The sequence below is a fragment of the Pinus tabuliformis genome, chromosome 1_1 (assembly GCF_031772625.1).
Source record: "Pinus tabuliformis cultivar Carrire ecotype Pingquan chromosome 1_1, CPIR1, whole genome shotgun sequence".
Lineage (NCBI taxonomy): Eukaryota > Viridiplantae > Streptophyta > Pinopsida > Pinales > Pinaceae > Pinus > Pinus tabuliformis.
In genome coordinates this window covers 329232361-329248098 of record NC_142297.1, presented here as the reverse complement: position 1 = coordinate 329248098, position 15738 = coordinate 329232361, and positions in this window count along the sequence as shown.

The window sequence follows — 15738 nt, the reverse complement described above, 5'->3', positions numbered from 1 at the left end:
TCAAATTGAGTCATTATGCTGGGGGCATACAAACTTATCTCAAGCATAGTTTAACTTTGTTTCAAGCTTGTGTAAAAATGAAACCAAATCCAAGCATAGTTTTTCTCATGTTTCAAGCTTGTGAAAAATGAAACCATCCTCAAGTATACTCAAGCACATTTTATCTTTGTTTCAAGCTTTTGTAAAAATGAAACCATTCCCACTTTACATCTCATGTCCCACTTTACATCTCGTGATTGTCATTTTTATCAGTCGATTTTTGCAAGATGAGCTTTGGTTTTTTCATTCCATCATCACCATCTCTTTAGCCGATCATATGCTTTCACTTGGTTGTTTTACCCTTTCCTGGGGAACAGCTGTGATGAGTGGTCTTATTAGCTAGCCCCTTGACCATTACATGTTTTGAGAAGTTCCATCATTACCAAAACCAGTTTCTATCCTTTTTTTATCATTCATTCCTCCAAGAGGAATCATCTTTCGGCTCTTTTCTGACTCTCAAAAAATGAAAGGATTTCTGAGTACTTGTCATTTCGAACTCATTAAATTAAATGAATTGGTGTCCTCTCAGTATAAATTTACCCATTTTTCGAGTTGGGATTGACTATTTACGAAAAAGGAAAACCTTGATCAACATGGTCAAGAGGTTCTCTCGAATATTGTTTTCTACCTTTTCAAATTCGAGAGATAAATTATGAAATGGGACATGATGGAGTTTTATTTTTCATCTCTTTTTTAGACTATCTAAGTATTAAAAAGATACCGAGCCATTCTTCCATCGGACTCATAAAAAATTAAATGATGAAAGATTTGCCACCATTGTTAGCCCTGCTATAAAATTATGGTTTTTGGAGGGCAGGGATAAGCTCGATTAGATGGATTGTGCTCAAAAGAAATCCTACAGTGGTCACCTATCTTCTTATCCTTTATCCCGTTTACTCCCTTCCACCTCCGCTGCCTCTGTTTTTCCTCTAAAACCTGGCATAAACCCTTGTTTCCTCAAGCTCTGAGTGCAAATCTTAAACCCCCGTAAATCCGTATTCACATGACCCCGTACCTCAATAATCCATCGTCACCTTTAATCACAGTCGTCGATTTCGACACAAACGATCCAACGGCAGTCTCTCTCCTCGCACCCACAAACCACTAGGACGATAACGCGCGATGGAGAGTAGTTTTCTCTCTCCTTCGCCGCCACGCATCATACGCCGAGTGGAATCGCGTGTGTCCATCCTTTTACTGCCTTATGCCCTAAAGTGGTGTGATCAATACCGGTTACCGCTCAAACCTATGTTCCTACCCGATAAATGTTGTGCGCCGTCGTCGCCCGATCACCGTTGGATCTGTCCTCCTGAGATCCAACGGTCCACATTCATTCTGCTCCCGCTTCTTCTGATACCCTCCGCCAAGTCATCCCCGCCATCTATCCTCCCGATCCGATGGCCAATCTCGCCCCTTCATCCGACTAGTCCACTTGCTATGCAGTCCACATCCCTTGACTATTCCGTGCACCCGAAGGACGAAGGTGATCAGTCTTCCAATACCATTTGCAGTTGATCCTCAACAACTGCATTCAACAGATAATATGGCCGAGAAGGAAAAGGACAGAGCATGAGCATGTAGCTACATTTATCAGTTATGGAACTTCATGAATAAGGACACTCCAGCTACCTGAGAGGATAGTAGAGCACCCGAGGAGATCAAATTCACACACAGAGACAAGTAAGCGCACTCAGAGACTCCATCAGGCAGTTAAATGTAGTTGGTGGTCAATTATGACCCCTCCATACCTAGAATGGCCAAGTGCCTTTGTAATGAAACTCTATATATGCCCAGAAACAAGAAGTAATTAGGGTTGATGGTTGATGTTTTGATGTAAGGTTCAACTTCTAGAGACTGTAACTATTTTGACACTTGGACTGTCTGGTATTCATTTTCAGCTAATACAAGATTCTTTTGTTGTTAATTGCTCACTTTCCATTTATCTTCTCTTCTAAGTTGTGCCTGATATGTTGTATGCTTGAAATCTTGATGTTTAGCATTGGAATAGCTGTCATCCTGGCTCAATGTTAAAATCTTGCATGTATCATTGCATAAGTTATTCAGGTTTCTCTTCATCTAGTGCCAGAGAGTTGTCATCCTGTCTGTGCTTTGGTAGATTAGATTTGTAGACTTCTTTACTAGTTGCAGCTGACCATCACATGGTCTTGTGCATCTGCTGGTGTGGTCAGTATTCTCCATATTCACCCAATCTTAAACTGTGAGTAGTTGGTGGTCTAAAACCTTGTATTCTAAGGGTGTTCATGCATGTCTGGAGTTAGGCAAAGTAGAAGTGGTTATCTGGCTTGGACAAGCATCATTCCTTCCATTCATCCATTTGCAACAATAAGTTGAATTTATATGTTACCAGGCATCTCTGAGCTACAACCTAGGAGAGTTTCTTGGAATCCTAACATAATTGGCGCCATTGCCAGGGAGAGGAGATTGAAGCTCAGCTTCCCTAGGAGAACGACACAGTTCCAGCTTTGATGATAGACAAAGTTTGGATACATTTATGGTTGTAATCATCTATCTGGCAACTCTACTGGAGGACCAACCTTTGGCAACTCCACATTACAGTTCTGGCTTAGTTTGTGAGGCATACTTAGAGAAATCCTCAGAAATCACCAGCTGACCCAGTGCTTGACCCTGAGAAGATTGTCAAGAAAAGGAAAACATCACAGAAAGGAGCATCAGGATCAGGTAAGCCTAAAAAATCTTATGTGTCTCTACAAGGGGGGACTATAGCTGAGAATATACAGTTCGAAGATATAGAGCCTAGAATTGTTAGTGAAGAAATACCCTCAGAGATTCATAAATCTCCTTGTTCATTTAGTTCCCCTTCGGATCTCAGTCCAAAGAAAGTCTCCCATATAGTCGATCATATTCCTTTGTCTTTTCCATCTATTTCACTGCTCCCTACCACTCAGACTACTAGTATCCTTCCACCTACCCCAGTCATGGTAGGCCAGCAAGCACCTACTAAGATGGAAAAACTCATAGCTGCTAGATATGGACCCCTGGTCCTGCCTATTCCTTCGAATGCCATGCTTGCATGAGAATATCAGAAGTACATGCCTAAGTTCAATGGAATAGAGGTAGTAACTACTGAAGAACACCTTGAGTCTTTTTATAGTTATGTTGATAACCTAGATATCAGTGAGGACGATGTGTGGATGAGAGTATTTGTCCAAAGCCTTGATGGAGAGGCTAGAAAGTGGTTTAGAGAATTGGCCCCTAGGTCGATAGCAGACATTGAAGCATTAGATGATTTATTTTTAAAGCATTGGGGAGATAAGAAAAACATGTTGTATTACCATACTGAGTTTGGTAACCTGAAGAGGGAAAATGGGGAATCATTATCTGATTTTAATAAAAGATTCAATCGTATGTATAGTAAGATACCAGCTGAAGTAAAGCCTACCCCCACCTCTGCCAAACTCACCTATGACAATGCTTTTGACTCTGGTTTCTACCTGCTTTTGAGAGAAAGAAGATGTGCCACTCTAGCTGAAATGCAAGATGCAGCTTTAGAGGTGGAATCTAAAATCACGGCTGCAGAGAAACTCAAAAGTCACGTTGATCGGAGGAGGTAGAGAGCTGAGGCTTCTTCTTCCTCTGCTTCATCTTCAGAACCTAAGTTAGACAAAATGACTAAAATGATAGAGTCATTGGCTGCTGAAATATCTAAGCTGAAGGTTGAGCAGAGCTCTGGAAAGGCAAGGCTTTCAAACACATTTGCTCCAAGAAATTCAAATCCATTCAGAAAAGCAAATGAACAATTGCAGGTTATTAAGAGGGGTAAAGAAGTTGGTGAAGAACAAAAGGTTAAAGCTCCTTTCCAAAACGTGGTCATGGAAGAGGAGCAGTTTGAAGAAGAGGATGAAATTCATTGTATGGAAGATAAAGGCAGTGCTGCCTTTTTGACATTGGCTGCTTATGAAGAATCACTACTCTAGGACCAAACCAATCAAGAGTGGGACAGAGAAGTTGTTCTAAAAACTGATGAACAACAAAGATATAATCAGAGGTCAAGAACAAGAAATGTCAAGGAGAATCCTGCCCAAAGAGCTACTGCCCCCACAGAACATCAGAACATCAAACAGAAAGGATCAGCAGCTGACCCAACCATCCTCAAAGCGCCAACCCAAGAGGTAAGAGGCCCTGACAAGTCTCCTTCCCCTTTCTATTTTGAATCAAAAGTCCAGAAGTTAAAAATATTTGTACCTCTGATAGAACTTGCAAAGAGTGAAGTTTTTAGAAAACCTATCCTTGATGTTGTCAAGCTAAAAGCCTCACAAGCCTCCCATGACTATGTAAATTTGCAAGATGATAAGCCTACAATTGTGCTTAGCCCAATGGCTGAATCCTCTGACAATAACTCCCCATCATTCTATGTCTCCTTGACCATTCATGACAAAACCCTCCATAATTGCCTGCTAGACACAGGGGCCAGCCACAATCTGATGCCCAAAGCTGTCATGGAAGAGTGTTAGGCCTTGATATCACCATACCATATCATGATTTATTCTCATTTGATTCAAGAAAGGTAAAATGCCTAGGATTAATCAAAGCCCTGGCCATTACCCTAACTCAGCTGCCCATGAAGAGCATGATGATGGACATTGTGGTAGCAGATGTCCCTCCTAAGTTTGGCATGTTTTTGTCCAGAGGATGGATTAAAAGGCTGGGTGGAACATTACAAAATGACTTATCTTATGCCACTGTCCTAGTTTTTGGAGGGGAGAGCAGGAAATTGTACAGAGCAGCATAGCTGGCATACATCATCAGTGATGAGAAGAACCCTTCTAATCATCCCATATATGCTGTTGAAACTGATTTTGGAGCATGTATTCTCTTAATAGAAGAATCCTAGAAGGCCTCGTTGCAACTCAAGAAACCAATAGTCCAGGCCGTGGGAGAGCAAGGAAGTCAAGTTTGGGAGATGTTATTTGATGGATCATGTTCGAGGGAGACTGCAGGAGCAGGAGTGGTGCTGATATCTCCAGAACAAGAAAGCACACATCTGTCTTTTAAGCTGGCTTTTCAAGTCACCAACAATATAGCAGAGTATGAGGCTCTGATACTGGGCCTTAATGTAGCTAAAGACAGAGAAATCAGAAACATAAAGGTTTTTGGAGATGTTGATCTCATCATTCAGCAAGTGAACAAAACGTTCCAAGCAAAGCACCCAACGCTGAAAGCATATAGATATGAGGTATGGAGACACAAAGACTCTTTTGATAATTTTTGTATCTCATACATCCCTAGAGTCAAAAATCATCTTGTTGATTCCCTTGCTATGTCTGCTAGCATGTTTATTCCTCCCATGCCTCCCAGGCTAGTTTATGAAGTTCAGATGAAATCTGGACCATCCTTACCTGATAATGTCTAGCATTGGAAAGTTTTTGAAGATGATGATGAAGTGAATAGGTTTCTGCAAGTCATTGATGAATTCTCTGAAATGCAAATTGATCAAGAGAATCAAGCCTTGGAAGAAAGTCCCCAGCCCCAGCTTAGAAACAAAATTGGCAAAGGTAGCATTGTCTAGCTGCCCAGCAATACCTAAAGGCCTAGTTCCCTTAGAAAGGCTTTTTGACCAAAATGGTGTGCCTTATAAGGCTGCCCAAAAAGAAGATCAGTCTACAGTCTATAAGCATAGCATAGGGAGTCCAGAGCATCCAAGGTATATAAATCTGTCCACCCATCTGTCTGCTGCCCAAAGTTCTGAGTATTGCAATCTAATGAAGCAATTTGCTGATGTTTTTGCCTGGGAATATAGTGACCTGAAAACGTATGACAAAAAGATCATCCAACATAAAATTCCTTTAAAGAAAGGCACCATCCCTTTTAAGTAGAAACTGAGACCCATAAATCCTTTGCTCCTCCCTCTGATTGAAAAATAAATCAAGAAACTGTTGGCTGCCAAAATCATAGTCCCTCTCAGATATTCAAAGTGGGTAGCCAACTTGGTAGTTGTGAGGAAGAAAAGTGGAGAAATTGGGCTTTGTGTTTATTTCAGAAACTTAAACAAATGCTCTAAGAAAGATAATTACCCACTACCCAAGATGAAGCATTTGCTGCAGAAGGTCTCAGGAGCCAAAGTGATGTCTTTCCTAGATGGATTTTCAGGGTATAACCAGGTTGTTATACATCCAGATGACCAAGAGAATACTGCATTCACCACTCCTTGGGGCACTTTTATATATTCCAAGATGCCTTTTGGGCTGACGAATGCTGGAACCACCTTTCAGAGAGCTATGGATATAGCATTTGTAGGAGAGAAGGATAAGTTTATCCTTATCTACTTAGACGATATAATAGTATACTCCAGTAGCCATCAAGACCATTTGCAGCATCTGAAGGAAGTGTTCCTGAGGTGCAGAAGGTTTGGGATTTCAGTCAATCCTAAAAAGTCACAGTTTTCTTTAGATGAAGGCAAGTTGTTAGGACATGTTGTGTCTGCTGCAGGTGTCAGAATTGACCCAGAAAGAGTAAGGGCAATACAGACCTTGTCTGTCCTGAGATCAAAGAAGGATATCTAGTCCTTTTTGGGCAAGATAAATTTTGTAAGGAGGTTTATTCCTAATTTTGCAGAACTTGTAAAACACATCACCTCCATGTTGAAAAAGGGGTTAGAAATCAAATGGACTGATGCAGCAAGAAGATCATTTGAATCCATCAAAAGGGCCATTATGGAAGCTCCTACTTTGATTAGCCCAGATTATAGCAAGGAATTCCGTATATTTTCATTTTCCTCTGATGACACCCTGGCAACAGTTTTATTGCAAGCAGATGAGGAAGGTTCAGAGCATATAGTGAAATTTTTCAGCAAAACCTTAAGGGATGCTGAGCTAGGTATGATATCATTGAAAAACAGGCATATGCTCTTATCAAATCCTTGAAAGCTTTCATAATTTACATTCTACGTTCCAAGGTAATCGCATACGTGCCCTCTGCTTCAGTGAAAGATGTTCTAATGCAGCTAGATGTTGATGGAAGAAGGGCTAAATGGATTGAAAAACTGATTGAATGCAAAATAGAGTTGAAGCCCACCAAGCTAGTCAGAGGTCGGGGCCTTGCTAGATTAATGGCTGAAGAAAATTGCAGAATGCTACATGAATCTCATAAGCACAATTTCAGAAGATGGTCAGATAGAAGAGGAAACAGTTGAACCAGGGCAAAATTAGTCATTGGCAGAAAATTTAGCCTCTTTTAGATGGTATTCTGCAATAGCTCAATTCTCGCTGAAGCTAGAAGTTCCTCCAAGCCCCAGTTCAAGCCAAGCTAGAACTATCAAGCTCAAGGCAACCAAATATTGCATTCATGAAAACCTATTCTACTGGAGGGACCCCTCTAGAATTCTTTTGAGGTGTCTGGACAAAAAACAATCCATGGAGGTTATGCAGCAGTTTCATTCCAGAAACTACAGCCCACAAGATCCTCAGGGCTGGGTATTATTGGCCCGCCTTATTTTATGATGTCTTGTCATTTGTTAAATCTTGTGACAAGTGCCAAATATTTGAAGGGAAGCAGCAACTGAAGTCCCTGCCCTTAAAACCCATACATGCTAGTGGCCCTTTTCAGCAGTGGGGCCTGGATTTCATAGGGGAAATCAATCCACATTCCAGTGGCTAGCACAGGTGGATTTTAGTAGCCATTGACTACTTCACTAAGTGGATTAAGGCCATCCCGACCAGAACGGCTGATCACCATGTAGTAATGAAGTTCTTAACAGAGAATATCTTCACCAGATTTGGTTGTCCACATAAGCTAGTTACAAACAATGCAGCAGCCTTCAGGGCAAAAGAATTGGTTGACATGTGTGACTCAATGGGCATTAAGCTAGTTCATTCCACCTCTTACTACCCTCAAGGCAATGGTCTAGCAGAATCTTCCAACAAGAGCCTAATAAGGATAATTAAAAAGCTGTTGGAAGACAACAAAAATAATTGGGATTCTAAGCTCAAGTATGCACTATGGGCTGATAGAGTGACCATCAAGAAATCCATAGGGAATTCTCCATTCAAGCTGGTATATGGCAGTGAGGTTGTATTCCCAATTCAGTTAACCCTCCCTGTGGCAAAGTTCTTGCAAGGAGAGCAGAATGAGGAAGATGAAATGGAAAAAAGGATCACTAATTTAGCAGAGGTACACCAAATTAGAGAACAGTTGGTTGAGAAGTATGCAGCAAACCAAAAGAGAATCAAGGAAGCCTTTGAAAGAAAGGCAAAAGTAGACAATTTTCAGGTTGGAGACTGGGTTCTTAAGTGGGATGCACTAAAAGAGAAGAAAGGCAACCATGGGAGGTTTGATGCTCTATGGACGGGACCTTTTATCATCACTCAAATCCAAGGGAACAATACTTTCATACTGCAAAGTATGGAAAGAAAGAAAACTTTTGATGGTCTAGTTAATGGGTAGTTTTTGAAAATTTATGTTGTTTAAGGTCTTCAGGCCTTAAAGTTGTAAATATGTTGTTTTAATCAGTTTTAGTGTAGGCTCAATTAGACTCCATGCCCAATGGAACACTAGGAAATTTTGCTCATCTAGTTTTGATAGGAAAGGCAATGGTTTGCAGTTCTTGAGACCTCACAGGGAGGATCTCATCCCCAGAAGGAGCCAGTGTTAGCCCTGCTATATAACTATGGTTTTTGGAGGGTAGGGATAAGCTCGGTTAGATGGATTATGCTCAAAAGAAAGCCTACAGTGGTCACCTACCTTCTTATCCTTTATCTCGTTTACTCCCTTCCACCTCCGCTGACTCTATTTTTCCTGTAAAACCTAGCATAAACCCTTGTTTCCTCAAGCTCTGAGTGCAAAGCTTAAACCCCCGTAAATCCGTATTCACATGACCCCGCACTTCAATAATCCATCGTCACCTTTAATCACAGTTGTTGATTGCCGCACGACTGATCCAATGCCAGTCGCTCTCCCCGCGCCCACAAACTGCTAAGGCGATAACACGTGATGGAGAGTAGTTTCCTCTCTCCTCCACCACCACGCATCATGCACCGAGTGGAATCACGCATGTCCATCCTTTTACCGCCTTATGCCCTAAAGTAGTGTGATCAATACCGGTTACCTCTCAAACCTACGTTCCCACCTGATAAATGTCGTGCACCCTCGTTGCCCGATCACCGTTGGATTTGTCCGCCTGAGATCTAACGGCCCATGATCATTCCACTCCCGCTTCTTCCGATACCCTTTTCTAAGTCATCCCCGCCATCTATCCTCCCGATCCGACGGCCAATCTCGCCCCTTCATCCGACTCGTCCACTCGCTATGCAGTCCACGTTCCTTGACTATTTCGTGGACCCGAAGGATGAAGGTGACCGGTCTTCTAGTACCATTTGCAGTTGCTCCTCAACAACCACAATCAATAGATAGTATGGCCAAGAAGGAAAAGGACAGAGAATGAGCATGTAGCTGCATTTAGCAGTTATGGAACTTCATGAATAAGGACAGTCCAGCTGCCTGAGAGGACAACAGAGCACCCGAGGAGATCAAATTCACTCACAGAGGCAAGTAAGTGCACTCAGAGACTCCATCAGGCAATTAAATGAAGTTGGTGGTCAATTATGACCCCTCCATACCTAGAATGGCCAAGTGCCTTTGTAATGAAACTCTATATATACCCAGAAACAAGATGTAATCAGGGTTGATGGTTGATGTTTTGATGTAAGGTTCAACTTCTTAAGACTGTAAATATTTTGACACATGCAGCGTCTTGTCTTCATTTTCAACTAATACAAGCTTCTTTTGCTGTTAATTGCTCACTTTCCATTATTCTTCTCTTCTCAGCTGTGTCTGATATGTTGTATGCTTGAACTCTTGATGTTTAGCATTGGAGTAGCTGTCATCCTAGCTTTGTGTTAAAATCTTGCATGTATCATTGCATAAGTTATTTAGGTTTCTCTTCATCTAGTGCCAGAGAGCTGTCATCCTGTTTGTGCATTGGTAGATTAGATTTGCAAACTTCTTTACTGGTTGCAGCTGGCCATCACATGGTCTTGTGCATCTGCTGGTGTGGTTAGTATTCTCCATATTCACCCAATCTTAAACTGTGAGTAGTTGGTGGTCTAAAGCCTTGTAGTCTGAGGGTGTTCACGCATGTCTGGAATTAAGCAAAGTAGAAGTGGTTATCTGGCTTGGACAAGCATCATTCCTTCCATTCATCCATTTGCAACAATAAGTTGAATTTATATGTTACCAGGCATCTCTGAGCTACAACCTAGGAGAGTTTCTTGGAATCCTAACAATCATGACGAGACCAAGTTTCTCCTTCCTAGGACTCGTAAAACTTACTAGCATGGATTCATCCGAAGGGTGAACTTATATGACAAGCCTATGCTATCCCCTTCAAGCTTGTGACTAAAAATAATTGGGGTACTCGCTAGAAATAGTGGAGAAAATGAAAGTGAAACATCCTTTGTATAGACAGCATGTTGCTCTTGAACATGACACTCATATGTTTCTCGTGTCAGGTTTAGGATATCCTCACTCAGTCACTTGTCTTTCCAGGTTTGGGTGATCCACTTTTCCTCTTATTTGACTATTTCATTTCTTCATTATGACCCTTGTACTTACGTTGAGTCAAATGCCACACTCCAGAATCGTGTCACCAATATGTTCAAGAGAATTCCTATCTGCATTTTATTACCTATACATTGTCTGACCCTTTGTTACAGTCCTAGATCCTCTTCATTTCATTCCACTTTATTCCTCATCTCGTGTCAATGATTGGGGAATCATCATGGCCCTCCTTCAACGAGTCACTTCTTGTCCACTTCAGCTCATTATAGAGGAAGATGACTTAGAGACCCCCTTTTATTACCTTAGATCTAGAATGCCTTAATGGCAAGTTCTTCACATTTGATGACAGGTTCTCATCATTGGCCCTCAATCAGATGATTCCATGAGTGTTTGACTTCAGTTTCATTTTCACATTCACATATTGTACTATCGTACCTTGAGATCCATTGTCATTATTGGTGGTTTGTCTCGTGCTTGTTAACGGTCCACATCATTGGCCGGTAATCAGGTGGTTTTCTAACATGTTCGACTTCGACACATTCATTCGCATGATAGAATTCGTACTTTGATCTGGTTGGGATGGAGTGCAAGACCTTGAGTTTTGTCTGATATAACTCAAGTTGCATGGAGTTATGTATTGTTAATGATTGTACACATGTTTCTTTTATACGGATGGATGTGACCATACTGTGGGACTTTACATTTATTATGATCCTTCTATGTCATATCGTTGCATCCATCACTTGGATCTTAGATTTACAAATGATATTTTTTAATTTGGATGGCTATGGCCATACCATGGATCCTTTCCAATAGTCCTTATTATCCGGATGAATGCGTCCATGCCGTGGATTCATGTTTTGATATTAGATATGTATATGTATATGCATCCTTGATTTGTAGGTCTCCTGATAGTGTTTTTTCTCGTCCTTGCAAAATCTCGTAAAGCATCTCAACCACCACTACCTGTTCCGCCTTCATGCTTTAGGGGGCATCTGTTACACAACATTTTGTCATGCCTCCTGCACTTCCTTGTGACATACCCTGAAGTGCCTGAAACATGACCATCATGCAGTGTACTTATCCAGATATGTAGCTTAGATCCTCCCTAAAACAATGATTGCAAAATGCCTTGAGCTTCCCCTGAAGGAAATGGCTCTAAAGCCCTAATTTTAGCATCATCATTCCTCTGGTAATGAAAAACGTGATGGTCGTCAGTTGCACTATACAAGAACCGCGATGCCAATGCGCTTTTGGATTGGATACCAGCGATGATCCCTAAAAGGAAATTTTCCCAAAGAGGACAAGAAGCTTCGTGATTTAGAGGATTCCAGAACGACAAGCTGGAGGTTGTTCAACATGGATGAGGTTGAGTTCTCTCAACTTGGCCTTTTGGTCTTATCCCTATGAGTTACCTCCTTGAGATGAGGGCCTTCTCCTATCTTTGGAGATATCCTAACTCCCTTTCCCTACCTATATATGCATCCTCTCCCATTCCCAAATGGTTGGTCTTTGGCTATTTGCACCCTTATGCTGAGATTGTCCCTCCATGCTACTCCTTTGGCTTGGAGAAGGAGTGCTTGGAGAGCTTGAACTTGGACTTGGACATTCACTCAAGGAGAGCTTATTAACATCAAGGCTTGGTTGTATGATAACTCCTTTATTCTATTTATATATACAATTGTTGGTTCTTTTTCCATAAATGTGTATGTTAATGCATCATTTATCTTAATGTTCCTTGATCAGTTAAGTAGGTTACTTTTTGATGATGTTATTTGTACTTTCATGCTTTGTTGTGCCTTGATCTCTTGTTCATGCATTTAAACATTGTGAGCAGTAAGATTGAACCCGTGATGCAAGTGATTCAAGGTCTTCAACAAAGGAGGATGTTATAGCATTAAAACAATGTAGGCCATCTTCCTCGTCTCCTATTTCAATTGTAACTTAGGAAAGTGTCCAATAGATTGTCACCTAGGTTGCTAGTCCCACTCATTGGGCTAGAGGGATCATCTCTATCTGCAAAGAGGATTTCCTAGATAACACTCATCATGAGTTTCCTCGACTACCTTTCCATCATTAGGAAGCCTTTCTTGTAGCAACTTTGTCCAATCTTCCTTCAAACCTTCCATGTATTTCTTAAAATCTTCCATGTTTCCTTTCAATTATGCTTCTATACCATCAATATTAGCTTCCATGGCATATATAAAACTATTTATCTTAGCTTCAATCCCATTCTTCAAATCGACCATCCAATTTTGCTTACTAGGTGTTTCTATTTTCTTGATTCAAGTCAATTGTTTTCTTGCTTTTAAGATATCTATATTTAAATGACTATAACTCTGTAATTTTGGATCTCCAAGTTCTGAAGTTCTAGCCCACAGTAGTCCTCAAGTCGTCATTCCAACCCCATAAGTCTTATCGAGATTGGATTCCCTAAGAAAGAGTTATGCCCAATATCCCACGATGATCTGATTATAGACTTGTTCAGTAGAGCAAACTTGTACAAGGTGCCACGTGTCACTGTTTTGACCTTCGACCTTCAAAACAATACCCAACAAATTAAATTTTGTCTTCTTTCTGTGACATTTTATGAAATTTGAATCTGATGTTAAGAGAGAAAGTTATGATGATTTTCTCTAGGTCACTTGTTTGAGATGGAATTCTAGACCCTAGAAAAACCCTAGCTTCCTCAGCTCATATCTCCGAAAATATAGTGAGAAAATATCTGAAAATCAGACCCAAAGTTCATCAAGATTTAGGCTTAAATGGGTTTTAATTTCAGCTTCTAAAGCTTCGTAGAAAATAGTTATAGCAAAAATTCCATGATGACCTGTCTGAAGCAACAAAACCCTAGAATCCAAAGCTCTGATACCAAATGTTATGCAACCAGCTCACAGGAAATAAGAAGAAATAGATCAACGACTTCAAAATTAGCCTCTTCGAGGGGAAACCTCTTTTACATTACACAAATGATCAAATTATTGGATGATATAAATGACAAGACCTCCTTTCTATTGTACCTCTGAGATGATAATGGTCAGCTATCATGCCAAAGCATATAAGGTAATTGTTTTGGGGGTTTTGTTTTAATTTGGAGGACCAATGAATGAAACAGATATAACACTGTAATGCCTAACCTTGTGAATAATATTAATACCAAAGCAGAGGGCTGCTATAAAATTTCACACAGTGATATAGCTTGAATAGTGGTGAGCAGAATCAAAGAAATAATATGATTATCACAGTTTTGAGACTGAAAATTAAATAATCATAAGTATGAAAAACTTTAAATTATGTTCAGAAGGTTCAAGAGAATATGCTTAATCTTACAAAAGATGCTGATGATTTATTGATTCAGAGGGAATTAATTAAACAAACAGTCCATTAATTCATTCTCTTTATAGATTATCACTTCATAAGCTTATAGGAATAGATTGAAACCCAATTATTCCTACCTAGTTATCTCTGTAAGACATAAGAATATGAGGAAAAACATAATGTGTAATATTGGAAAAACTTACAAGAAACACAAATTGTGTAAAACATGATTCAGAAACTTTTGCTTTGTATTAAGGCTCCAGAAAAGTCACGTACATCAAATGCCTAGAAATGTTTCATCAAGGGTGCAACCCTTTAATAACTCGTGAAGAGAGTAATTTATACAACAGTAGAACTAAGAAAATATCCTAAAGTATTTTTACAAAATTAGATTATTATAAAAACAAAATAAAGACTGCTAGTTGATCTGGCACTATTTTGATGTTGTGCTATTGGTGACTATCATTGAAAAACTAAAAAATTGTTGAAGTTGGCTGACTGTTCCTGTTATTAAGGTTCTGTTATCTTTTAGACTTTGATCTTTTTCTCTTTAAGCTACTTGGCTGTTTGGTCTTCACGTTGGATGTCATATTCACTTATGACCTTTGATCTGATACACTTTCATCTTATACTCTTTGACCTTGTTGACCTGTCAATATCCTATAATGTGCTTTTTACTTTTATTGTACATTTCAAGTTTTTACTATGTATTTCAACATTAAATCATTTAGTTTTTCACATGTCTCATCATCTAGTAGTTGGATATTCATCATATTCCTATCTATTTCATCTGTTTGTCTTTTAACTGTATGCTTTATCTGCCTCCTATGTTTTAACATTTACTGTCTCTGTGTAAATTATTTCTTCTTTGTTTAAAATTATTGTATAAATTGTTTCCTTCTGCTCTGTGATAATTTCCTTTTTCTTCTGAATAAAGGCTTTTGAATGGATTTCCTTGTGAATCTTGGAGTAAATATATTTTTAGATCAGTATCAAACTTTTTATCCAAACTTCTGGGCTTTTGCTAATCACCTGCAAAATACAACAATTTATTAATAAAAACATAGGTTGGCAAGGAGGTGATAATTCTTTGAGAGAATATGAAAGTGTGTGGATGGAATCTTGGTAGTGTTTGGATGGTAATCGAAGGTCAAATTGTGTTGCAAAGGTTTAGGGTGGCACAGGAAGGGTTAGGCAAGTTTCACTGTGTAAACGGGCGAAAAGAGCGAAAACGAGGGTCTTTGGCGTTTAAACAGGAAACTTTGACATGGAAATTAATAATGTGAATAGTGAGTGGTTTCATCATACGTGAGGAGGCGGTTTCGGAGGCCATCACATCGCTTTTGACAGTCAGGCGGTATTTCCCTAAGGGCACGCGAGTTAACGTGAGACTGTTGTTAGCCTCCTGTTGCAACAGGTTTCATATTTCATGATTGACAGTGGAAGTGCCAAAAATGTTCATCTTTTTCATGCTGCAAAAGTTCCATTTTTGAAATATTTCTCAGTTAGGGAAAGCCAAATAGCCTAAGCTTGGTTTCCCTAGGTTTAAATTGTTTGTCTTAGATAATAGAGAAAGAAAATCTGTCCAAACAGTTTAATCTTGGCAGATTTGTAGATAGGTAGAGAATCAAAGGAGCCCAACTGCTTAATCTGGGCCCTTGGCAGAAATAAGTGTAGATTTAGATAGGAGGGCAGTCAAAAGAAAAATTGTAAAGCAGGGTCTGCAAGTCTAAGTGCACCCAAACCAAAAAGAAGAAAAAATGCTAGGTAAGTAGGCTGGGTAGGTAGTTTGTGAGATTGTGGAATGTTGATATGTGATAAGTTTTGTGTTTTAAAGTGATATTGTAC